General features: G+C 42.8%; 1 long non-coding RNA gene across 1 annotated transcript in view; it reads right to left on the minus strand.

The window, feature by feature from the left end:
• LOC138992078 (uncharacterized) overlaps positions 1 to 5,114 on the minus strand; it is a 119,253-nt gene extending 114,139 nt beyond the window's left edge. The window contains exon 1 of the long non-coding RNA XR_011467927.1: positions 4,964 to 5,114. This is a non-coding gene — a long non-coding RNA (uncharacterized lncRNA). The remainder of the gene's footprint in view (positions 1 to 4,963) is intronic.
• Positions 5,115 to 6,000: the final 886 nt, after the last annotated feature.

Raw genomic sequence — 6,000 nt, forward strand, 5'->3', positions numbered from 1 at the left:
AAAATGACTGCAGCTTTGTAGCTCAGTGTTCTCACCTGTAAAATGGGATAATATTAGTTGTGATGTGCAGGCTCAATAGTTGTGATGCATGGGCTTAGTTGCTTTGCGGCATATGGGATCTTAGTTCCCTGACCAGGGATTAAATCCACATCTCTTGCATTGCAAGGACGATTCTTGACCACTGGACCTTCAGGGATGTTCCAAACGGGATAAATTATTAAATACATAAGATTCTTGTGATAACTGTGAGATAATGCACAAACAGCTCTTAGCATATACCAGGCTCTAGAATGTGTACAATGGCAGTTAACTCTGCAGCAACTGCTGGTGCAAACAAGGAGAGGAGAGATGGTGCAGTGGTAAAGAATCCGCCTGCCAACACAGGAGATGTAAGAGACGTGGGTTTAATTCCTGGGTTGGGAAATCCCCTGGAGTAGGGAATGACAACCCACTCCAATATTCCTGCCTGCAAAATTCCATGGACAGAGGAGCCTGGTGGGTTACACAGTCCATGGGGTCACAAAGAGTCAGACATGACTGAATACACACATACACAGCCAAGAGTTGAAAGAAAGGGGTAGAAGGAAAGAGTGCTCGTGTGAGGATTTTCAAAGTGTAATCACAGTAGATGGGGAAATCTCAAAAGGCACCGCAGCAAGAGATATGTTTACATGTTAAGGCGTCCTCTCCCAGCTTGGGGATGAAGAGGCAGTGTCCTCGATGGGCGTCAGGTGGCGCCACAAGCCTACAGAGTCCAGCTTTGTGTGGGAAAGCAGATGAGAAGGAATGAAAAAGTGAAATCTCAGAGCCCTCGTCAATCTGACACAGCTGCCACTTTGAACAGTGGCAGTGTCTTTTAAGTCAGGGGTTTACATTTCAATAAACCCATAAAATTCAATATACACACCATTCCCCTCATCTAGATTCTTAATTATTTCTATACCAAGAGACATGTTGAAACATGCATACTGTTTGTGTATTACTTAATATAAAAATAATATCATAACCAGCATTCCAAAGTAAGACAAGCTATTTCTATAGGCAAGTACGGCAGTGAAACAACAGCCCTGGTGGAGAAAAGAGGAAAATGTGATGAACATTCATGACAACTGTGGTGGAGATGAGTGACCCAGTATCACCCACCCCTCTTGAGAGTCCCAGACGTTGGAATTTCTCTGGTGGTCCACTGGTTAAGAATCTGCTTTCCAATACAGAGGGCACAGGTTTGATCCCTGGTAAGGGAACTAAGATCCCATATGCTGCGTGGTACGGACAAAAAAAAAAGAAGAGCACAATTCCCAGTTCTCTTTGAGCTGGTGTGGACGCATAGCTAAGCCCTGACCTGTGCAACATGAATGGAAAGGGAAGTTTGCAGGAAATTCCCTTGAGAGACAGATGGCAGGCATCTTCCTCCATTCTCTGCCTACAACATGGTTTTGATGCCAGCCGCTCCACCTTATACGTGAAGGCAGGAGCTTCACCCTAGAGATAATCCCAGAAGACTGTGAGGGCTCTTTAGGAACCCTGAATTGCCTTTTATGTGAGGGAAAAAACTTAAATCATGAGTAAGCCGTTGTTATTTTGGGTCATAGCCAAACATCCTCCAACTGACATTTCATGTAAGAGCCCTGGCTTTGTGTTTTAATTTTTTGGCCACACCACACAGCATGTGGGATCTCAGTTCCCTGACCAAACCTGTGCCTCTTGCCTCTAACATTGGAAGCACAGAGTCTTAACCACTGGACCACCAGGGAGGTCCCTCTGGCTTTGTTTTTAAAGGATAACTTTTGTATTTTAAAAATATTTGGATAAAGAAAATGGAAGATAAGGGACTTCGCTGGTGCTCCAGTGGCTAAGACTCTGTGCTCCCAATGCAGAGGTCCCCGGGTTCGATCCCTGGTCAAGAAACTAGATTCCACATGTGGAAACTAAAGATCCTGCGTGCTGCAACTAAGACCTGATCCAACCAAAAAAAAAAAAAGAGAAAGAGAAGTAGAGAAGATGGTGACAGAGATGTAAAGACAACTTTCAAACTTATAAGACTGAGGAGCATCATAGGGAGAAGGGGGAAATGTCAACAATAAAACAGTAAAAATGTTGCTAATTGGAGTCTTCTTTCAGTGCAGTCTGAGAAGAGGGAAAGTCCAGAGTGGGAGGATTAAAGATCTACAAAGCTCCTGCTGTTGAAACAAGCTGGGCTCTCCCACTAACTCTGAATTACTCACCAAACTAGTAACCAGTGGGGTTTCATCAAAGTCATTGGTTTCTGAGATGAGAAAGTTAACAAGTAGAGGTGAAGTTTAAGGTATTAATCATTCAATATTGAGTCACCATGGACAGACACTTTTCCAACAGGTAGTTCACTTTTATATTTACTGAACTTTCTGGGATGATAGTAAGGACTATTATAGTAAGGACATTATAATTATGTATTTCACGAGTGTGTGTGCTCAGTCATGTCTGACTCTCTGCGACCCCATGGACTGTAGCTCGCCAGGCTCCTCTGTCCATGGGATTCTCCAGGGAGGAATACTGGAGTGGGTTGCCATTTCCTCCTCCAGAGGATCTTCCCGACCCAGGGATTGCACCCAGTTCTGCATTGGCAGGCAGATTCTTTACCACTGCAACACCTGGGAAGCTCACTTAGTAGTAGTCTTTTCCTCTGGGAAAAGGAATACTTTGATAGTAAAGACCAGAGGCCCATTAAATGGGAAAATCACAGATGGGTTCCTTCCAGAACAACAAATGAGGCCCAACAGTAAACGAGGCCCTTAACCATGCCTCTAGTCTAGAGATACCCTTTGCTTGACATTTGTTGTTAGCAATATATAGACAACTATAGCTGTTTGTGCTCTTTTTCATTTGCTTTTGAACTTCTATCTTTGGGTACTTATAATTGGTTTAAAAATGAAGTTCTGTGGCTGAGATGTTTTTTAATTTCTTAAATTGAAGTCCTTCGAACTGCCTTGGATCCAAAACAATCTGCAGCCTGTCTGTTCTGCTTTTCCTGGGTACTCCAGCAAGAATATCTATATTGAAGTCCTCAAGACCACTCTCAGATTTGATGATTTGCTAGCAGGACTCACCAAACTCAGGAAGCAGGTTTATTACAGTGAAAGGATGCAGATTAAAATTAGCAAGGAGACGGGCTTCCCTGGTGGTCCAGAGGTTAAGACTCCATGATTTTAACTTCAAGGAGCAAAAAGTTCTATCCCTAGTCAGGAAGTTCCACATGCCATGAGAGAAAGAAAGAAAAGAAAAATCAAATTCGAAAAAAAAAAAAAAATCAGCAAAGAGAAAAGGTACATAGGGTGGAATTCAGGAGACCAGACACAAACTTCTGGTTCTCCCTTTTCTGGGGAATCACACAATCAGTGCATAACTCTCCCAGCAACAATATATGACAACACATACATGGTGTTGCCAAACAAGGAAGCTCAAGCCTTGCAGTTCAGGATTTCTGTGGGGGGTCAGTCATGGAAGCATGGAATGCCAGTGTGACTGACCTTAGCTATTCAGTCTTTGGCCCAGATGCAGTGTGGCCCAAGCCCGTAGGCATACAAAACAGGTGTTCAGGATGCATCACATTGTTAACATAAACTATCTGGTAAGGCCCAAGGCCTCAGATATACAAATTCTCTTAGCAGGCAAGATTTCCCAAGGGCTCAAAGGTTATCCCCTAGAGGCTGGTTAAGGGCCAGCCCTGGAAATCTTGGGAATGGGCAGAGTTTGTGCAGCCCAGACCACCGAGTTCTCCCTCTTTTTTTTATAACAAGGCCATAAAAAGTAATAATAATAACCCCAATACCTTTATGATAAAGAACCATTACGTGAGCTAGCCTCTGAAGACCTTGAGAAGAGTCCAAGCAAACCATTTTTTTTTTTTTAAGATGTTTTCATGTGGACTATTTATAAAGTCTTTATTGAATTTGTTACAATGTTGCTTCTTTTTATGTTTTGGTTTTTAGGCCGAGAGGCATTGTAGGATCTTAACTCCCAGAGTAGGGATTGAACCCACACCCTCTGCACTGGAAGGCAAAGTCTTAACCACCAGACTGCCAAGGGAAGTCTCAAAGCATGCTTCTAACAGCGATGTGTCAAGCATGGCGGCACTTGGTAAATGAGTCAGTGGACACAGGGAGGGCCATTACTGGTGCCTCGGAAGATGGCAGAGCTGTGTCTTAGAGTCACTCGGTTTTTCCAACTGGCTCTGTGACTAAGCCCATTCCTACAGCTCTTTCCCTCAGCTAGCTTCCTCCCAAATGTTTCCTTTATTTTTCCTTCCATCCCTTCCTCTCTGCTCCAGCTGTTCCAAGACCCCCTAAAATCCAAATTTCCATTCAGTCCCCTCCAAGCAAGCCATCCAAGCTCTAGGGCTTCCCTGCAGGGCCAGGACTAGACTGAGCCAAGAGAGGCACAAGGTCATGCAAGAAATCAAATGCCTCCAGGAATTCCGTACCTCAGACATTCACTCTGGTCCTGGCCTCACATTCTGTCTTGAAAGGGTATCTGCTCGGGAACCTGTACCCCTAGTCTTGCATGTGTTGAGAGGAAATGGGCAAGTTTGAGAAGAAACACAGAAGCCGGGTTCTGGGAAACAAATGAGCATTAATTCTCACAAGCATGAATGTATCTTCACATCCTCCTCTTTAATATACACCACCCTAGTGGCTAATTCAATCAACATTAAGTTTCAGAAAATAACTTTATCAGTCACCATCCACTTCTCTTCATTTTTACCAGGGACAATCCACCCTTCAACCCTTGCAAAGGTATGAGGGCTCTGATACCACAGCACCCTGGAATCTTTCTTCCCAGTATAAACTACTTCTTGATGGTGGAAAGCGTGCCGGGACCTTTCAGTTCAAAGTCTTCTTGCATTTCCCTAATTCCAGGCAGAAAATTACTACAAGAGCGATCAGGAGCTCTGACCCTGATTGACAAGGACATTTGAGCTACTTACATGGCATGACAAGTCAGAAAGCTTCCATTAATTTCCAAGGATTACGTCCAATGCTTTTCCAACTGGTGTGGTACTTCTGATGATTTAGAAAGAGGAAATGTAAACAAGCTTTCTTCCACGTTTACCATTTGATCAAGGACTCATGTAAGAAATGTATGAACCAAGGCAGTGCATACGGGGATCTGCCAGCAGCTTCGCATCACAAAATAAATACACAGAGACATTCCAATTGCTCGAGTTTTTATTCTCTCTTTTTTCAGAAGCAGATTCTCGGGCACAGGTCTTGTGAGGGTATCACCACATTCATTACATTCATAGGATTCTTCCCTGAAATGAAGTCTTTGATGTTGTCGTAAAGCTTGACCTAGGTCAGCGAGCATGTCCACAGTTTTGTTTTTTTTTTTCATGTCCACATTTATTACAGCCAGTTTCTCTCCTGTATGAATTCTCTGGGTTTCAACCATCAGTATAACTGAAGACCTTCCAACACTTATGATGTTATTCACAGGGTTTCTCTCCAGAATAAATTATTTGATGTTTAAGAGCTGATTAAAGGTTTTACAGCATTCAATAAATTATAGGGTTTCTCTCATGAGTAGACTCAGTGATATAGAATGAGATGTGGGCTCTGAGGAAAGGTTTTCCTGTAGTCATTATATTTAAACAGTTTCTCTTCTAACGTGAAGTCTCTGAACTGTTAAGGCTGAATTATATCTAAATGTTTCCCCACACTCCTTACATTCATAAGATTTTTTCCAGTATGAATTCACCGATGTTCAATGAGACCTAAGCTGTAGCTGAGGGCTCTTCCACACTCAATGTACTCACAGGGATTTGTCTCAAATGAATTTTCTGATGTTGAACAATGTATGAACTCTTCTAGAAACTTTTCCCACACTCATTACATTCCTATGGCATTTTTCCACTGTGAATTCTCTGATGTTCAGCAAGTCAAGATTGCCACCTAAAAAAGTTTCCCCACATTCCTTTCATTCATTGGGTTTTTTCCACTATGATTCAACAACACCTAACAAATT

The sequence above is a fragment of the Bos mutus genome, chromosome 19, assembly GCF_027580195.1.
Source record: "Bos mutus isolate GX-2022 chromosome 19, NWIPB_WYAK_1.1, whole genome shotgun sequence".
Taxonomy (NCBI): Eukaryota; Metazoa; Chordata; class Mammalia; order Artiodactyla; family Bovidae; genus Bos; species Bos mutus.